At 35.7% G+C, this 19,794-nt stretch overlaps 1 pseudogene; it reads right to left on the bottom strand.

The window, feature by feature from the left end:
• Positions 1-1,309: 1,309 nt before the first annotated feature.
• The window catches only part of LOC112316988 (small ribosomal subunit protein eS24 pseudogene), an 85,191-nt pseudogene continuing 66,706 nt past the window's right edge, over positions 1,310-19,794 (bottom strand).

Genomic DNA, 19,794 nt, shown 5'->3' on the forward strand with positions numbered 1-19,794 from the left:
CAGGCAGTCACTTGAAGTCTTTGGAAACTCTTCTCCTCATTTTCTTTTAACATTGAGGCCAGTATTCAGGGTAATACCCTACAGAAAAGACTGCACTATTTTTCCAAGTCTTTATATCACTGACCACGCTGGGGTCATTCCTGACCTCCTGCTCATTTCCTCTTCTTTGACCACTCTCGTCATTAGGGTCCCCACCATCTTCTTGCAGAGTCTATTAGTGAGCACCTTTACAGCTTATGCTACTTTTCAGTTTTATGAAAAATTTAAAAAAATCTGTATTTATTAAAGCCTAGGAGTCTCAGTGAGAAAGTATAGAGAAATGTTTTATAATTGATGGAATTAATATGATACTAAAAAATGCAGGCATGGATTCCAGGAAGCACAGAGTTTGTGAAGAAGGTGTCCCTGGGCACCATTGAGACACCTGGCTTTCCTACAGCCAGACAATCTGATGCTAGTCAAACACATTGCTCGTACGCTTTATGGTGGGGGCTCCGGTCCTCCCGCCCCACAACTCCATGAACTTCCACCCTAAAAAGCTATACCTGCCCTTCAGATACATTTACAAAATGCTTGGGGACATGTGATTCTAGCAGTTACAACTAAAAATTTTTATAGATCTGGGCTTTAAGGGGCCTGAAGTTAACCATAGATAGTGTTTTTCCCAGGACAGGTACTAGTTTGCACATATTATCCAAGCATAATTGTCTCTATTTGTAAAATAAGTTGTATCTTCAGCTACTTAATAAAGGGACAGAAAAGCTGTACTCCTCGGTCCAGGGTAGCAGCACGTGTTCTTGCCTTTTTCTGGAGCCCAGGGAAGGAAGCAACACCCACTCAAGGCACTAGCATCCGAAGTTTGCAAGTTTAGAATGAAAGTTTCACTTCTCTGGGAGCTTGCAGTAGCAGAACCTCTCCACTCTCGGAGACACTTTTAGAACAGTAGGTGCCAGAGACCTCCACAGACAGACCTTTTTCGTTGAAGAGGAACACACATAAGAATAATTGTCACATAATGAAATGATACACGTGAGGGAAATCAAGCCGACCCAGAAAACAAACAAACAAACAGCCTACAAACTTGAGGCAATTAGCATTCTGTACAGACCACGGCTCTGCCAGTCACCTCTCTCCACATTCTCTATCCCCTCTTCTTTCTAATGAAAGTCATGCACACACACACACATTTTATTACTTATTTTTTTACACATCAACGTTCTTAGCTTACTAATCTTCATATGAAAAATCTGCACACTCACCAAAGATAAAGTCACTGGAGAATCTTTACTCCTGTGGTCTAATCTCTACCTCACTTTTTGCCAGCACCGACATTGGCCTTTGCAGTCTCCCTGACGTCCTTAAGTCTGTTCTTGCGTTCCTTTCTCGGTTATTTGAGGTCTTGTCTTCTCATACAGGCCATGTCTTGCAAGCCTATGTTTGGGTTCCTTTTTCTTTGCATAATCCGAGGAGTCATAAATCATATCACAGCCAGTTGTCTTGCCACCACTGAAATGGCTTCTGAACCCAAACACAAAGATGACATCTGGTGTGTTCTTACGCATTTTAGCAACATTTTCCAAAATTTCTGTCATAGGCATTGTTGCCTTTCTAGGCTGAAGGACGTCAATGACCATTTATTCCTGCTGAAGTGGTCTGTTGGTCATGAACTTCCTGGTCTGGATAGTTACTCTGTCATTTACAATGGTGGCCGACCTTCAAGCAGCCAGGAAAGAAAAGAGAGACACATACAAGTGTTAGTTGGGGAAGTAGCTACTGGCCTTGTGACAAAGGTTATGAACGTGTGTGCTTTTGTGCATCTTCCATATCACTTCTTTGAAAAGAATTTACTTCTTTTCCAGCATCTTCTTATCTCTTTCCATGACCCAGAACAAAAATATGGTGCTGATGAACCAGCATTGACCCTGCCAGTCATGCTAACAAGAATGCCACCCTCGTCAGTGACAGAACAACAGGAAGAAAGCTGTGTCCCTGACCACCTTGTGGGCAGAGCTCCCTATACTCCATGCCTGACTTATTATGTGAGAAAGAAATACAGTTCTATGTTAGATAAAAAGCTACAATTCTGAGGCTCTTTTTAAAAGCAGTTTAAACTATTTCTTTTTTATTTTTATGTTTCTATTATAGCTTTCAATAGTACTTTATATTGTTTTTGGTGTATAACATAGTGGTTAGACAATCCTATATTTTACAGTGTTCCCTCCCAATATTTCCAGTACCCACCTGGCATGATACACAGTCATTACAATATTATTGACTTATTCCCTATGCTCCACTTTATGTTCCTATGACTATTTTGTAGCTGCCTATTTGTACTTATTTTTCTTACAAAAGGATTTTTATTTTTAGGGAGAGAGGGAGGGATGGAAAAAGAGAGGGAGCGAAACATCGATGTGTGAGAGAGAAACATTGATTAGTTGCTCTAGTTTGTGACTGCCTGCAACCCAGGCATGCACCCTGATAGGGAATCAAACCAGTGACGTTTCCCTTTGCAGGATGATGCTCAACCAGCTGAGCCATCCTGTCCAAGGCTCAATTTGTAGTTCTTAATGCCGTCATCTCTTCCACTCAGTCCCCCAACCCGCTCTCTGCTCGGCACCGCCAGTGTGCTCATGTGTCTATGAGTTTATTTCACTATTGTTTGTTTATTGTATTTAGAACATTCCACATATAAGTGAAATCACATGGCATTTGTCCTTCTCAGACTGCCTTTCAGTTAGGATTACACCCTGTACGTCCATCCATGCTGTCACAAAGAGTAAAATTTTATTCTTTTTTAATGCTGATATTCCATTGTGTATATGAGGTCTGTCTGGAAAAAGTCCAGCTATTGTTAATACAACGAGAGAGGTTTTCATGACCTCTAACCTGGCAGCCAAGGAGAGTGGACTGGATTGCACATGCATGAATGATGGACTTCACTGCACTAGTCAATAGGGGTGGTAGACGCCATTGAGTGAGCATGTATACTGTGTGGCTGTCACATTCAAAATGACTGAGTGAGTAGAGCAATGGATCTGCATTAAATTTGCATTAAGCATTTACATTCCTTTGTGAACACTATTCAGATTACTCACAAGGCTTTCAGGGATGATGCAATGAGTGAAGCACAAATAAAAATGTGGCACAAATGTATCAAAAGTGGTAGAGAATCTGTTGAAAGTGATCCACGTTCTGGAAGGCCTGTGACAAGCAGAACACCTGAAAATGTTGGACTCAACACGCCATACAGCCTAGATTTGGTGTTCTGTGACTTCTGGCTTTTCCTAAAATTAAACTCACTTTGGAAAAGGAAGAGATTTCAGACCCACAGCAAGATTCCAGAAAATATGATGGGGCAGCTGATGGTGATTCCAGCAAAGGATTTTGCAGAGTGTTTTAAACAGTGGAAGGGATGCTGGCAGAACTGTGTGAGGTCCCACAGTGCCTATTTTGAAGTGGACTGGAGGCATCATTGTCCTATGTACAATGTTTCTTGTATCTTGTATCTTTTTCAATAAATGTCTCTTTGTCATATTACATGGCTGCATACTTTCTGGATGCGCCTCGTATGTACCACAGCTTAACCAATCAAGATACCATAACATAAATATAATAAAAAATAAAATGCAATAAAGGAATGAATAAATAGGACACCTTGGAAAAAAACATAAATTTGAAAAGATCTCCAAATAAAATAGAAACACATTAAAAGTAAATAACAAAAGTAGAAATGTATGTATATGAATGCGAACATTGCAGAGCAATTTCAGAAGGGGAGGTTATACATAAAGGAGGTAATATTTTAATGACAATGAGTGATAATTTTCCAGGATTGAGGAATGTAAGATCTTGAGATTGTAAAACCCATTTCAACCCACGAAGTTTATACCTAAACGGTGTTATGGATCTGCAGAACTCCTAAGGTAAATAGAAATTAGTATATGGTGATGGAAGGAGATGACATGGGGTGGTGAACACACACTACAATACTCAGATGAGGTATTACAGAATTGTGCACCCGAAACCTATGTAATTTTATTAAGCAATGTGACTCCAATGAGTCAATAAAAAGAAAAAAAGAAATTAATATAGACAACTATAAAATAATAGCTGACTACAAAACAGGAATAACAAATACAAGGATCAAGTGAAATAGTTTTGAAATACCCAAGAAAAAGAACTGTCAACACCAAGTTAAATGATCTCTTAGAGTTGAGGATGAAATAAAGTCATTTTAAAATAAGACACACTGACAGATTAGCCCTGGCTGGCGTGGCTCAGTGGACTGAGTGCCAGACTGCCAACCCAAGGGTCACTGGTTCAATGTCCAGTCAAGTATGAAGATGTCCCACTGAACCAGAAATTGCTGTCTTTGAGCAGGATATATGATGCAGTGTGCCTCATTTCACTCATTTTTATTCCACTGGTTAAGTCTCCCTAAATACCATGACAATCACAATATTATCAGGAGTCAGCTCATCACTGCAACCTTGCCCCCTATTTCAAAGATATTGTCCTGCTATATCTCTGGATATCTTATTGTTATGAATGTCGTTTTCTGTGGTATTTGGAATGACAACTTCAGGTTTGCATTCTTTGCCTTGGTCAAACTTCAGATAAAACCCCAAATCTTATCAACTTAAATATCAGCTATAAGAAAGGTAAAAAGAATTCATATAACATATAATTTTGAAGGTCTGCACTCTGTGGCTAGTGTGTGGCATTATTATTTTTTAATTGAATGTATTGAGGTGACAGTTAATGAAATTATATAGGTTGTAAGGGTACAATTCTATAATGCATCATCTGCATATTGTATATATTGTGTGTTCACCGTCCTTAGTCAAGTTCCCTTCCATCGATATTTACCCTTCCTTTACCTCTCCTACCTCTCCCCCACCTCCTTTTTCCCTCTGGTAATTACTGTACGGTTTTCTGTCTATGAGGTTTTGAGGTGTTTTTGTTTTGTTTTTTCTCAATCCCTTCATCTTTTTCACCCAGCCACGCAACCCTCTCCCACCTGACAGTTTTTAGTCTGTTCTCTGTGTGTCTGTATGTTGTTTGTTAGTTTATTTTGTTCATTAAATTCTACATGTAAGTGAGATCATATGGTATTTGTCTTCTCTGACTGGCTTATTTCACTTAGCATAATACTGTCCCAGTCCACCCATGCTGTTACAAAAGGTAGGATTTCCTTCTTTTTCATAGTCACATAGTATTTTGTTGTGAAAATGTATCACAGCTTTTTTATCCACTAATCTACTAATGGGTACTTGGCCTGCTTCCAAATCTTGGATGTTGTAAGTAGTGTTGCAATGAACAAAGAGGTGTATGTATTCTTTTGAATTAGTGTTTTGCGTTCCTTCAGATATATTCCCAGAAGTGGAATCACTGGGTCATAAGGTGGTTCTATTTTTAGTTTCCTGAGGAAATTCCCCACTGTTTTCCACAGTGGCTTCCCCAGTCTGCACTCCCACCGAACAGTGCGCAAGGGTTTCCTTTCAGGTGTATGGCATTATTAATTTTGGTAAAATAATGGCAAGAGCATTAACCAGGGCAGATTTGCCCCTGAACACCTGCTGCTTAAGGTGGAGTCCAGAACATACTCCATCTGTTGCTGAATATGCTCTTAAGACATTCCTCCTCGTGGGGCTTCATAAAATTTGTATTTAACAAACAACAAAAAATATTTAGCTTCTTCTGCATTTTCCCCTTCTTTGCTTGCAATGACAACAGTGATTGTAGGCCCGGTCCTTTCATTACAAATGGTCATGCGTTTCCCTTCAAATAGTAGACAGGTGATCATCTCTCATCTGGAATTTGGTGAGCCATTAAGCTGATAGATATAAGAATGCTAGAATACAGACATAAGCCAGAAAAGGCAAATCTGGGGATTTGAAGCAGCCTCTACCCTCCTCTGTGAACCAGAAAGGATGGGAGGGTTTCGTCTGGGTTGCTATAACTCCCAGGAAGATCGCTGAGTTTACACTGTCTTCCTTCTGCCCCAAGTGGAGCCTATTACATCGAATAAAGAAATGGCCCAAAGCAACAAAAGGATATGGTACAGACCCTCATTATTGTAAAGAGGGCTACTAAAAAACAAACAAATGAGCAAACAAATAAATAGGAAAACAAAGCAAACAAAAAAACAAGTCTTCTCAACATGATTTTATCAAATGGAGTTGTGGAAACATACCCTTGGTCACCTAATGTGCTACAAGAAAGTACCAGATGTAATGACTTCTAACGTCTAAAGAGGGTGTCATGGACCAACACGACCTCTGCAGTTTATACACAATTTCCCGCATTCTGTGAAGCTTTCAAGACGCTTTCAGTGAGATGTGGAATATGTTATATGAGATTATGACTAGATGGGTAGTGACACTTTAGTAAGTGCTGGTCTATAAAAGTCTCTGAATGGTAATATCCAGACAGAATTAAATAGTTACTTCTAGCCTCTAGAAAGACTAGTGGGATCCAGGGCCAAGAAAAAAAGTTTATGAAGTTTTGAAAGTATGTGGTAACTACAGCTGATATGATTACACTTTCTAAAATTGGATAATTATATATATATATTTTAACAATGATTTCTGTGTCTCTAGGAGGTCAATGAGTGGGTAACTTTGCAAGTCACATGTCTTCTAGGTTAAAAAATGGTGCTGCTCTGAAAGAGAACATTTTGAGCCATACTCACAATTTTCCTTTGTGGGTCTTGTCCTAGAGTGGTGTTCTGGGGGAGATACCAGTCTGACCACACGCACTCTACAAATATCTTTTTTGAATGTTTTAGTGTCTTCCTGTTATCAGAAGACCTTCACTAAATCAGTTTCATATAGTCATTAAACAGGAATCTGCTTATAAATAGCAGATTTTTAAAATCATTTACATAAATAATTGATCAAAGTGGAAATAGGGGGAGAATCTCTTTTGGAAAAGATATTTAACATGTTTAATGAAATTAAAATCACTATAATTTGCCTTTATCTGCCATTAAAAATCAAGAATAAAGGAGATTGGAAAAGAGAAAAGTATATTCAAAGAAGTAAGAGAATTACACTGAATTGGAATCATTCAGGTGATAACGGTTTTCACATTCATGTAGGCATGGCCCTTTGTCAAGATGTAGTTATCATTTCAGCAGTATAATCATGCCATCAAGAATATTCTGATTTTACTTAAATTTGCAAAATGAACACTAATAGCTAAAGTGCTAAGTAGCAACAAACTAGTGTAATTTCAACATATGGAAATCCCTTTACCACGAACTAATGAGAAGATAGAAGGGTCATGAATTCACCCTTTTTCTATCACTGGGAAGAAACGTCTGACCTGGTGAAGTACAGCTTCTGGGTTTAGGAACAGCTCCAACAATGCTCATTGTTTTGGGGACATTCCGATACAAACACTTGTATTCTTGTCGTCATGGGCTAGCTGAGAAGGCAAAAAGTAAGAAAATGACTCCAGAGGCAAACAAAATTTTAGTCACCTTGAAGTAGTCAACTTTAGTGGAAAATAAAGCCAATTAATAATAATCTAGTTAAAATTTAAGACACTACGTTTTTTGATTTACTGTTTTATTCATTTTCCCCTCACTTTGAAACAACTCAGAGGCAGGCAAGTTTATCTGTGGAGGAGATGGAGGAAACGCCCGCAGAGGTAGAGCCATTCACACCAGTTTAGTGAATCTTTGCCAGTGGTCCAGTTTCAGGGCAACCTTAGGAACGACTATTTAACAATACAGTTAAAACAATTTTTGAGCGATTCTCATGTCAACCCTCAAGTGTCACATTATAATATCCACATTTATTTTTGAAACAAAGTCACTGAGAAGAAAGAGTCTAGTGCCTCGGACCTAGTTAAGAGTCATCAGCTTTGGATATCGCTGACTTCTAATCGCTATTTAAATTACACGGTGGCCTCACACAGCTAGAGCAACACGACGGCAAAGATATGTTTGCTCGTTTTTATTGAAATATTGAAAAACTTCTGGTTTGTTCTCCTATGTAAAAATGTATCATTTGAATTCTTAACCTTTCCCTGAAGATCTATTATCATGCATAAGTCATACCCATCAATTTTAATTACGAAAGTAGTAAATTCCCCAGTGGAGACCTATGGGGATGTAACAAACTGCTCACAAGGTCTTTAATCTGATAGATTCACAGTGTCACGTTAAGATAAGGAAAGTATGGAAAGTATGAAATAGAAATTAAATGTATAAATCAGCCTGAAGGGTTTTTTTTAAGATGTATATTAAAAGAAACAAATTAAATTATTGTAATACCAGTTTTTTAAGGGTTCTACTTTTTTGGGGGGGGGGAGGTCTGGTTATAGTGGAAAATTCTCTATTGTCAAAATTATCATAAAGAAGAAAAATAACATTAGTGTTATAAATGGAATGAAATGTGATTCCATACTGGGCAGAATGGCTTCATATAACTCAGCAATGTTTTTAATATCTCCTTCGATTTTTTCCCCATAGTTAAAAATAGTTATTTCTATTATGTGTTCTCAGTTATTTGAACAGTATACTAATGTCTTTATTTCTCTTCAATAAACAACATCATAGTACCTTAGCAATTGCTGGAAAATATTTATTGCATTTCACAGTCCTTTATATGACCTATTTTATAGATTGTTTCAACATTTAATGATACCCGGAGACTCTTGAATTTGCCAATGTTATTATCAATGTTAATAATTTATACTTTCCCTACATGAGAAAAACATTGATACAATTGCTCTAGTAAGTAAGAAAAAAAAACAAGAACCAGGGCGTCATAAATTTGAAAAATGTTTAACTCAGAGTAAAGAAAGCATTGCATATATGTGTATGTTTGATGTAAAGAAAGCAAATTAAAACAAATGAAAAAGAATGATTAATTTATAGTTTTGAATTTGTAACATTAAAAAACATAACTGACAAACACTTCTAGGCCCTAAACTTACAAAGTACTATTTGGTTGGCTAAAAAGTTTGTTTGGTTTTTAAATAAAAATTAAAAACACATTTTTCACTTTCACCAATAACTTTATTGAACAACATACTCACCCTTTTGTTCCACTACATTCTGCCATCTTTCAGGCAACTTCATAATTCTATCTTTCCAAAACATTTTTATCTTTTTGAGCAAAGAACTGTTCTAAGTGCTTTTTGCAGTTTCCAGGGAAATGAAATTTTTTTCCATGAAGAGAATTTGGAAATCCAAAGGTGTGATGTCTGGTAAATAAGGCAGATGAACCAGAACTTCCCAGCCAAGCTGTAACAGTTTTTGCCTGGTCATCAAAGAAACATGTGGTCTTGCATTATCCTGTTGAAGTTTATGCATTTTCTGTTGAATAATTTCAGAAGCTTTTCATCAAGTGCTGTTTTCAGTGGTCTAATTGGGAGCAGTAATTGGAATTAATTGTTTGGCTTCCCAGAAGGAGCTCACAATAGAGGACTCCCTTCCAATTCCACCATATACACGACAGCACCTTCTCTGGATGAAGACCAGCCTTTGCTGTGGTTGGTGGTGGTTCATTTCACTTGCCCCACAATCTCTTCCATTCCACATTATTGTAAAGTATCCACTTTTCATTGCCCGTCACAATTTGTTTTAAAAATGGAACATTTTCATTACATTTAAATAGAGAATCACATGAGGAAATAACTATGGTCAAGGTTTTTTTTTGCTTAACTTTTGTACACAAACACCAAAGTGATTAACATAACGAAGCTGATGCTAATGATTTGGATATTTTGGGTATGTTGGCTATCCCCCCACGTGGAATAACATTGATTGTTCTCATTTAATGTCTTGATTTGACTGCTATCGAGTTTAGCTGGTCTATCCAACCATGGAGCATTGTCCAGTGAGAAATCTCCAGTACAAAACTTAACAACTACATTTTTTAAAAAGAGTTTATTTATTTATTTTTAGAGATGGGAAAGGAGGTAGAGAGGGAAAAAATATCAGTGTGCTGTTGCCTCTTGTGCATCTCCCAGTGGGGACCTGGCCTGCAACCCAGGCATGTGCCCTGAGTAGGAATCGAACTAGCTACCCTTTGGTTTGCTGTCTGGTGCTCAGTCCACTGAGCCACACCATCCAGGGCTTGCAAACCACTTTTGACATGTTTGATCAGTCACAGCACCTTCTCCATACACTGCACAAATCTTTTTGTGTGTGTGTTTCAGTTTGGTTTTTACCTTTATTGAAATAATAAAACATAATATGCCAAAAATATTGCTTATTTTCTTCCTTCTTCAATACTGAAATGGCTACACAAAGATTCATCAATTTCGATGTTTTTTTTTAAAATGCACACTGATATCATAGCTGTCACAATATAATCTAACAAAATTGTTTCAAATGAAATTAAATATAACTAAGAGCTACTAGAGCCATCTTACAAAAATATAAACCAACATTTTGGTTAACCCAATATTTTCTAGGACTGTATTATATCTTGCATGTATTCCTTCATTCTTCAAAAACTGTTAAAATATTTTTACTATACTGTGTGGGTTCTGTGATTGCTGTTAGCTGTATCAACATTTTTAAAGAACTTAAAGTTTACTAGAAGGAGCTGGGTAAATTAACAATTTAGTTAATTTTAGTGCACAATGCAATTTTGCATGTATTGTGTGCATAAGTGTGTGGGATTCTGCAGGAGGAAGAATAAAGGAGAAGTGTCCCGTACTACCTGGAGTTAAGCCGTGATGAACTTTGTTGAAGAGGATTTGGGGACTTAGATCCCTAGAAAACAGACAGAAGGGCAAAAACTCACTGATAAAATTTTATCAGTGAGTACAACTCCTAGAGGGATGAAAAGGAGATTGAAGCAAAAAAGAAGAAAACAAAAAAAGCAAGCCATACTTTCATGACCAGCTATTTTCTATGTTTCCCTGGATATAGTCACAGAGCCCGTGGGAACGGTCCATGTAGCATGGGAAGTCACACATGTTTTTCTATTGGCTCTCATCTCCCATTTATCAAAATTTGCCACCATGAGTAAACATTCTCCCTCATTCCCAAGCATGTGTGCTAAACACCTGTTCAGTCTTGATAGTTCTCATGCTGGGGCAATAAGAGGGATGCCCCACATCTAGAGGGAAGAGGTGGCAGGATATTTGTACGAAGTGTTACTCCATAGTTTATTCCAGGGCAGTTTTGACCAGACAAGAATGCAAGTGTGCAAATCTGGAATGATCCACAACCTGAATTTTATGCATGTTTTCTGATGTTAGGCTTGACAAACAACTAGACGTTGACCCAACTGACAAAGGAAAAGGTACATGCATCCAGTGGGAGCAATATACACACACGCACAAATCACGGTTATGTGTAACTCTAACTGCATTACTGCTGAATCCATCCACATCTCTCCATTGATACAGCCACAATCCTGCCCCAAGTCTTTGAATTAATAGCCTCTTGATTTATGGCCTTTTAAAGATCACTGTTTTATTACTGTGTCCATATTCAAGTTTTCCTCTTGCCTTTCATAGATCCATTCTTCACCAGCTAATGCAAATTTGGCTGGGGCATTCCAAATGTTAGAAACACTTCAGTGAATTTTCACTCACTTAGGAAAAATCCTCAACATGGCCTATGAACATTTTTCTAGCACCAAACTATGTTTTCTCTTAGCCTCAAACTTAATAGCTCACCATCCCCCTCATGTGCCAATCCGTTCCTGTATCCTCAGCAATAGGTGCTTAGCAGAGTGTCTGCAGAGTATCTGACACAAAACTGTTTACAACATCGCCCCTTAGAAGCTCCTTTGAGGAGGGAAGACAAACGTATAGATGCTTCGAAACTGACATAGAATCTACATGAAATTACACAGAGCTGTTTTTGTTGTTATTGTTGTTGATTTCCAGTGTTGTTTGATTTTGAGAGGGGAAGGGCATTAGAATACCTTTACAGCATTAGCTTCTGAGTGTAAAAGAGGAGTGGGCTCTAGTTATTATAGTAAATTCTAGAAGAAAATACAATAGCAATGCTTGGAATTGTGAAACCTCTTGATGTAATCAGAAGAGGAGTAATCCTGGGTCATTAGCACATAGGTGTGGAGGGAAATGCCTGAGATAGGACTTGAAAGGGAGGCTTCGCTTTAGCTCTTTAGTGTATTTTACTCTCTGCAGCCTCAGATTTGCTTTTCCATAAAAGTATATACCTTCATATCATCAAGTCCATTTGTTATAATATACGGAATTACTATGGATGTTGCCATTATAATTCCCATCCTATCATCCTTAGCATTATGGTAAAATTATATTTACCTTCATGTGTTAAAATATACAGTCCACTTAGTTTCTTATTCCAATCCATCTTTTGACTATAGCATATGAGGCCAGAAACTACTGCCTTTTTTACTTCCTTGTGATTTGTCTTGATTTTTTTAAAGCAACGCACTTACATTTATTGTTTCTATATCAAAGCACTTATTTTCTAAAATATTTTCTTGCATGGTGTTATTAGCCCTTGTGAACCAGTCAGTGAAGATATTGCCAAATATATGACTCACATTCTTCTAGAGATATGTGTCTTTTTTTTTCCTTCTCAACAGCTAATTTTTTTTTCTGGGATCATAAGCAATGACCTGAAAGAAGAGAACCAACCCGTTCTTTGATGCATTCTGTAGTACAGATTCCTCTCTGTTCTAGTGCCCTTTTTATCCAAAGCATAGACTTCAAATGAAAGTAAAGAGGTATTGATTAAAAAATAAGATGTTAAGTTTATAATATCTATTTTTCAATATAAAACACATTTGTATGGCCCAGTATAGGATAGTACCCAAGGATCAAAGTAACTAGAAATCATAACATGATCAACATAAACAAAAAATGAATAAAAGTAATAATAATTACTTTTATGTAATGATAATTACATTTATGTAATACTAATATTAATAACAGTGAACTTTTTCCAAACATGTTTGTAAATACTTTGTGTAGATTAATTCAAATCTTCAAAACTCCCTATGATGTTGACAATAATATAATATATTCTGCTTACATTAATCATTGTTAAAGTACAGAATTCTTTAGGAAGTAAAATAAGTAAATATTCATTATCCCATTATGTAACCTCAGTCTGCAGGTGGTAATAATGTTATATGAACACAAATTGCCAGAGTTTACATGTTTATTAAGCCCTATCTATAAATAGGACCACAATAATCATTCTCATCATCAAATGAATCATCATCAAATGGTTCTAGTTGATCTTGGTAAGCATAAACATTTTTAAAAATTTTCTATTGAGTTTATTGGATGACACTGATTAATAAAATTATATAGGTTTCAACTGTGCCATTCTATAGTATATCATCTGTACATTGTACTGTGTGCTCACCTCCTTCCATCACTATTTACCCCTTTTTTACCCTCTCCTACCTCTCTCCACCTCCTTTCCCTCCGGTATTCACCATACTGTTGTCTGTGTCTGTGAGTATTTTCTTCCTGATCCCTTCACCTTTTCACATAGCCCCACAGCCCATCTCCCCTCTGACAGCTGTTAAGTCTGTTCTCTGTATCTATATGTCTGTTTCTATTCTGTTAGTTTATTTTGTTCTTTAGATTCCATATAGAAGTGAAATCATATGGTATTTATCTTTCAGCAACTGGTCTATTTCACTTAGCATAATACTCTCCAGATCCATCAATGCTGTTGCAAAAGGTAAAATTTCCTTCTTTTTTATGGCCAAGTAATATCCCATTGTGTAATGTACCATGGCTTTTTTAACTACCCGTCTACTGATGGACATTTGGGCTGCTTCCTAATCTTGCCTATTGTAAATAACCCTGCAATGAACTTAGGGGTGCAATTCCTTTGAATTACTATTTCAGGCTTCTTTGGGTATATTCCCAGAAGGGGAATCGCTGGATCAGTTTCATTTTTAATTTTTTAAGGTAACTCCCTACTCCTTTTCATAGTGGCTGCAACAATCAGCATTGCCACCAACAGTGCACAAAGGTTCCATTTTTCTCCACATCCTCTCCAACATGTGCTGTTTGTTGATTTATTGATGACAGCCATTCTGACAGGTGTGAGGTGATATTTCATTGTGGTTTTAATTTGCATTTCTCAGATGATTAGTGATGTTGAGCATCTTTTTATATGTCATTTGGCCATCTGTACACCCTCTTTAGAGAAGTATCTACTCAGTTCTTTTGCCCATTTTTTAAGTGGATTTTTTTATTTTTCTTTTTTTGGTGTTGCATTTTATAAGTTCTTTACAAATTTTGTAACTATACAACCAATATATATGATTTCTGGATAACTAGAGGATAGGGTAAGCAAACAAGAGAATAGTAAAATTACCCCTAACTCTATGTGCCAAGGTTAGAAAAGCTCACAATAATGGCTTTAGAAGTATCTGATTTCAAGTCACAATTTAAAAGCAATACTGTACTAATTTATAAAGCTTTTTGCACTGGCAAAATTGTGTTTCATAATACCTTCATTATAGTCTCTCAGATGAAATTAATGGAATAATAAAAGTATTATTTTGAGTCTGAAGTAAAAAATAAAAAAAATAATAAAAGTAAGCAAATAGCCAGCCAGTCTGCCACACCTTATACGGTAAGACTGCCGTCTTACACTGCTGGGAATGACACTTAGGTCCCTGTCTCCCAAGAGTATGCTCTGTCCAGTAGTCTGGGATCCTTCAGTTGGATGATTTCATAGGTGCCAGCTGGAAAATTTGCACAAAATAGACCTCAGTATTCGGTTTTCTTTATAAAGTGTCATAGCTTCCTTCTTGTATGATTTTACATACTTTTAAAAAGTAAGAACCACATACACAATGGCAACCTTTTAGTGACATTGCGTGTTAATTTCCCATGAAAAACTATTTCTCAAGTAAGCCTCATCCATATCAATACATATTTGTTGAGTTCTATGTATATACTATTTTTAAATAATTTTAATCATGTTTATTTTTTAACCATGTATTTTCATAATGTTGCCAAATTTGTGAATTCTATTTTCTGCATAGTGTTTGATACAGATAAAAATTCCCAACTCTATTTTTCAGTTTTTTAGCAACCATGAAAACTGTCAGTTAATAATTGATACCCACGGAGATTTACATCAATGACACAACATTTCCTAAGTTAAAGATAAACGTAGCTATCACAATGAAATCTAAAGATGAAAAGCAGTGTTTCTCACGTAAGTTGAAATTAGTAGGTCCTTATTTAGTTAAATTTGACTCAGTCATCCAAAATGAAAATGTATAGATTCAGGGGAAAATGTAGCTTAACTATTAAGTATCTCAGTTTTGTGGTGGTTGATAAAGGAGCAAAAATTCATTGATAAAATCTCCATACCTGCTGTATTCATGGCTATATTCCCTGGACTTCTCTTAAGGCAGAACCCTCAAGGCATAAAATTGTTTAGTGAATGAAAAAAAATCACGCAAATGAAGAACTGGCACTAACCTTCTTTTTTTAAATTTTTATTTTCTTTACATTTGACATTCCATACTCTGATTTCTCTTCAGAACACATAAATCTTTCGCCTTTTTACGTTTGACATTCCAGTATAATCTCATAGTTCAGAAATCCACCATTTTTTTTTCTTCTAGTCTCAAATTACTTCTCATCTAGTCAATTCAGGATTGCACATTTTACCATAAATGAGGACATATATTAATTGACAGGACATATATTCCTGTCACTGTGTTTACTATCTTATTTATTTAGTTAACAGATTGATTAATTTAATTATTTTTCTTTGATATGACACGGGTAGAGTTGGAAGCCATTACTAATACTTAGGTCCCTAATAAATTGTTTCTCAAAGAAACAGATTAAATTCTGAAAAGTGAAGGATGGGCAAAGCCATGGTACTTTCACTGATTCTGTTCATTTAAACCTATTCATTGCAGGTACACACAATTTCCTATAACATATCCTACTAGTATACATCAACTTTGGATTTAAATTTTAATTATTCTAGTTTGCTATATATTTCTATACATGATGCTAATTACATGTTCTATGGATTTATGCATTTTCTTTTACTGATCTGGTATTTATTGATGTATACACAACCTAATTTGGGGAAAATATGTCTCAGCTAGGTACGTAGGTAGATAAATGTTCTGACTTGATGTCACCAAAACAACATGGCAGAGTGAAGGGGCATAGCTTTAATGGTAGACAGATGTGAATAAGCATCTAGATCCCAGAAAGTCTAAATAACCTGAGTCTCAGTCTCATCTACAAGTTACAGAATTATTCTGAGAACCAGAGAAACTATCTCTGAGTTAAGAGTGCATTTTCAATACTAGTTATTATATTGTTCATCTTAAAAACAATGGTAATTATTACAATAAATGTTTGAATAATTTGAAATATTAGGATAAAGAATAAGTCATTTCAGCGAAATCAGTAATTGGGAATGGTTTTAGAAAATACCATTTTCATTACAGAGAAAAAGTCATTTCATTTTGTAACTCATATAAAATGTAAGTTTCCCCAAGAGGGCGTTTGAATATAGTGAAAGTAATAACTGTCTCAGTTACCCAGATCATCTTTGACAAAGTCTGCGAATAAATCCCTGGAAATTGAAAAACACTTAGTGTTCACAATAGCAAATAAGATATTTGACTTCCTTTATTCTCCATGGAATAAGAACTATTTGCGAGTTGGTATTTTTTGAGTCTGCATCATTTAAACACAAATGTCTTTGTTATTCAAATCACCAAATTGTTCTGACATACTAAAAAAGACTCTATTGTCTCAGGAGCCGAGATGGAACAGCCATATTCAGAGGGATATTCAGGAAAGCATAGCTTCCAGGTACTAGGTATCTAGGATTAATCGTTTTCAGTACTTGCAGAGTTGAGATCCATGGTACTTTGTGCTCGAGACCTTGTCCCTTAAATATGTCTCACCAACATGACACCTTTTCCCCTGGAAGGATGAAAAGGGTAGAACAATGTCTTCATTCTACAATAAGGTATCACTATTATCCAGCGGAGTGCCATACACAAGGTATCCTATTTGAAAAGTCACTGATATTGTATCACATTTACTTTACACTCATTTCCCGCTTTCCCTTCTTACAACTGGCCGGCTTTGCACGCATCTTCTCAAAGCCGTGCCCAGGAGCGAATCCATGGAACCGGCTAAAGAGCCACAGTTACTGGTGGGTTAAAGTGATTATGTGAAGAAAGTATCTCGATTTTTAACACTAATCAAAACTTTAGTAATTATGTTGATATCATTTATCTTGATTTAATGTATGCAGTTTACCCAGACTGCTTTTTTATCTGAAGTACAGGAATTACGTTCAGATTATTAAAAATTTACATTGATGTTTATGAAGTATTTGCATAGCCTAAACCTCCTTTTTATAGGAAACTATAGATATGCTTAATGTTTTCCTAATCATGTTTCTTAAAATAACAATATACAGTATATAATTTACTTAAAACAAAAATTGTATTGTTTTAACAGATTTTGTTCACATTGAAGGTTCTAGGTTGACAGCATCTGGATTTTGCATAAAAAGTTTTTTATTCTTTTAGGTAAATTAGAAAGTTCTATCCTGTGAAAAATGATTATATAAAATCCATTATCAAGTTATCATTTATTATTTAAAAGAGATTTCATGGAACTTCTCCTCGCAAATATTTGAAAAATGGTTGAAGTTAATAAAATTTCATCAAAACATCAGTGAAGTGTATCAATAAACCAGTAGTTTTGAAATATTGTTAAGCATCAGAATTGACTGAGGACTCCATTTAAAATGGGCATATGTGAGTCTTTTAACACCAGTTAAAATAAAAATCTCCAAGGGAAAGACCTACAAATCAATATTTTATGTAACATAGATTCCATGTGATTCTGACATCCAATATAATTTGGAAATTATTACTGTAGAAAATGTATTTATCCTGTAGGGAATTTAGAACTATACTGAAACTTCAATTAGTTTGTCACTAATATTTTACAAATATCTAAAATGTTTGTGATGTAACTTTTTTCATGATCACTCTTAAGTTTTATACTTTTTCTCTCTCTTTACATTGAGCTGTTTCAGAAAATGCACGTCGGTGGAAAGAAAGAATTCCAATTTTTCTTGTATATTATTCTGGAAGAGGATGGTAAATAGTGTTTTCATCCCCATTTCTTTGTTTCTTCTTGCATCTGCAGTTTCGCCCTGTGACTTTTGTGGTTCCTTTCAGAAAGCGGAGTGGATATGTCGCTGCCCCACTGATGTTGGGCTCGGCCACGTGGTTTACTAGGGCAGATAGAATGTGATCTGAAAGCAATGATGGGCCGATCCTCAGCTAGGGTCTTTAAAGACATTGCATGTTCTACTCGTCACAAGGTGCCCTTCTGCCTCTTCCACAGGAAGAATTCAACCATAGTCGTTTCTGTCCCTTCAGTTCAGTCGCTAACACGACGCGTGTGAAGCAGAGGCTCTCTAGTTAAGACACAGAGCCTTGAGTGTACATAAAAACTTACTGTTGCACACCAACTGAGGTTTTGTGATTATTCATTATGTACCATCATAATGCCCAGAAATAAGCAACATACATACCTGGGATAGCATATTTGGTGGCTAATAGTCACCACTTTAAATAAGAATCAAATAATCCCACTAAGACAACATAATAGTCATTTATTTAAACTTTCACAAGTGCATTGATATTGTCAAATGTATTCATATAAAAAGTGTTAGAGATTGTAATTATTTCTAATAAGCCATCTTTACTATTTCTTATTAATCCTGTATCTCTGAAAACTAGCGTATGATCGGGGCAGGTTTAGCCCTTACATATATATAAAACTATTATGTGAAATACAAAGTAACTGATTTGAATGAATGAATGTGTCATTGATTTCTAGAAACATTTAATATTCTATTACTGAAAGATATTGAATATATCTATATTTTCAATAAAATGTAAATTTATACCATTTATAATAATTCATTTTGTTTCTCATAAGTAAATATGTACTAAGACTACATAACATTCTTTTTACCATCTATACTTATTAACCTTTTAATATATAACCTACTACTTCCAGAACAAGATAATTTCCATTCATAACTAAACCTATTTTTTAGTATATTAAGTGTTTCATTAAGATTCATTCATTAACAGTCATGGCAGTATTTTATTTTTGTCATTTCAACAGTCAGTGAGCAGGAAGTTCCAGATGAATGCATTTGAAGTTTATGTAACAATATACTGAATGTGATTACTTTTGTCAATGGCTGTCATGGAATTGAATGTAAATATCTTATAACAGCAAGATTTAGATCATTGTGATTCAAGGGAGGTTTAATCCACAAACTTCACTAACAATTGTGTATTATTTTTTGTGGACCCTTGAATTTATTTGAGTGTATTTGAATTTTTATTATACCAGTGGCAAAGTTCAAATAATTGATAGATATTATTAGAAGCACGGTAAAATACTATGTCCTTACTATCTCTGAATAAAAAAATAAATACATGTTGTGTTGCGCAGAAATTTGCTAAATTTCAATGGCTCTTCCTTGGTTTTGATGGACTACATTCAAGTGCAAATATAAAGGCATTGGGATGTGATTCTCTGACACGTACGTTTTGGACTTGCTCCTTGATAAAACCTTTATCATGAACAAATTCCTGTATGATTTTGACTTTTCTACTCACATATAATCTCTCACTAACTGTGATTATTCTAGTCTTATTATATCATTTGAGATGCTCTCTGAAGTATCTGTCCTTCTTTTCAATCTGCTTTTTAATACTAATGAGTCCACCAGAACTTCGGTCTCAAAATAACACATTGCCA

This window comes from Desmodus rotundus, chromosome 7, assembly GCF_022682495.2.
Source record: "Desmodus rotundus isolate HL8 chromosome 7, HLdesRot8A.1, whole genome shotgun sequence".
NCBI classification, from domain to species: Eukaryota; Metazoa; Chordata; class Mammalia; order Chiroptera; family Phyllostomidae; genus Desmodus; species Desmodus rotundus.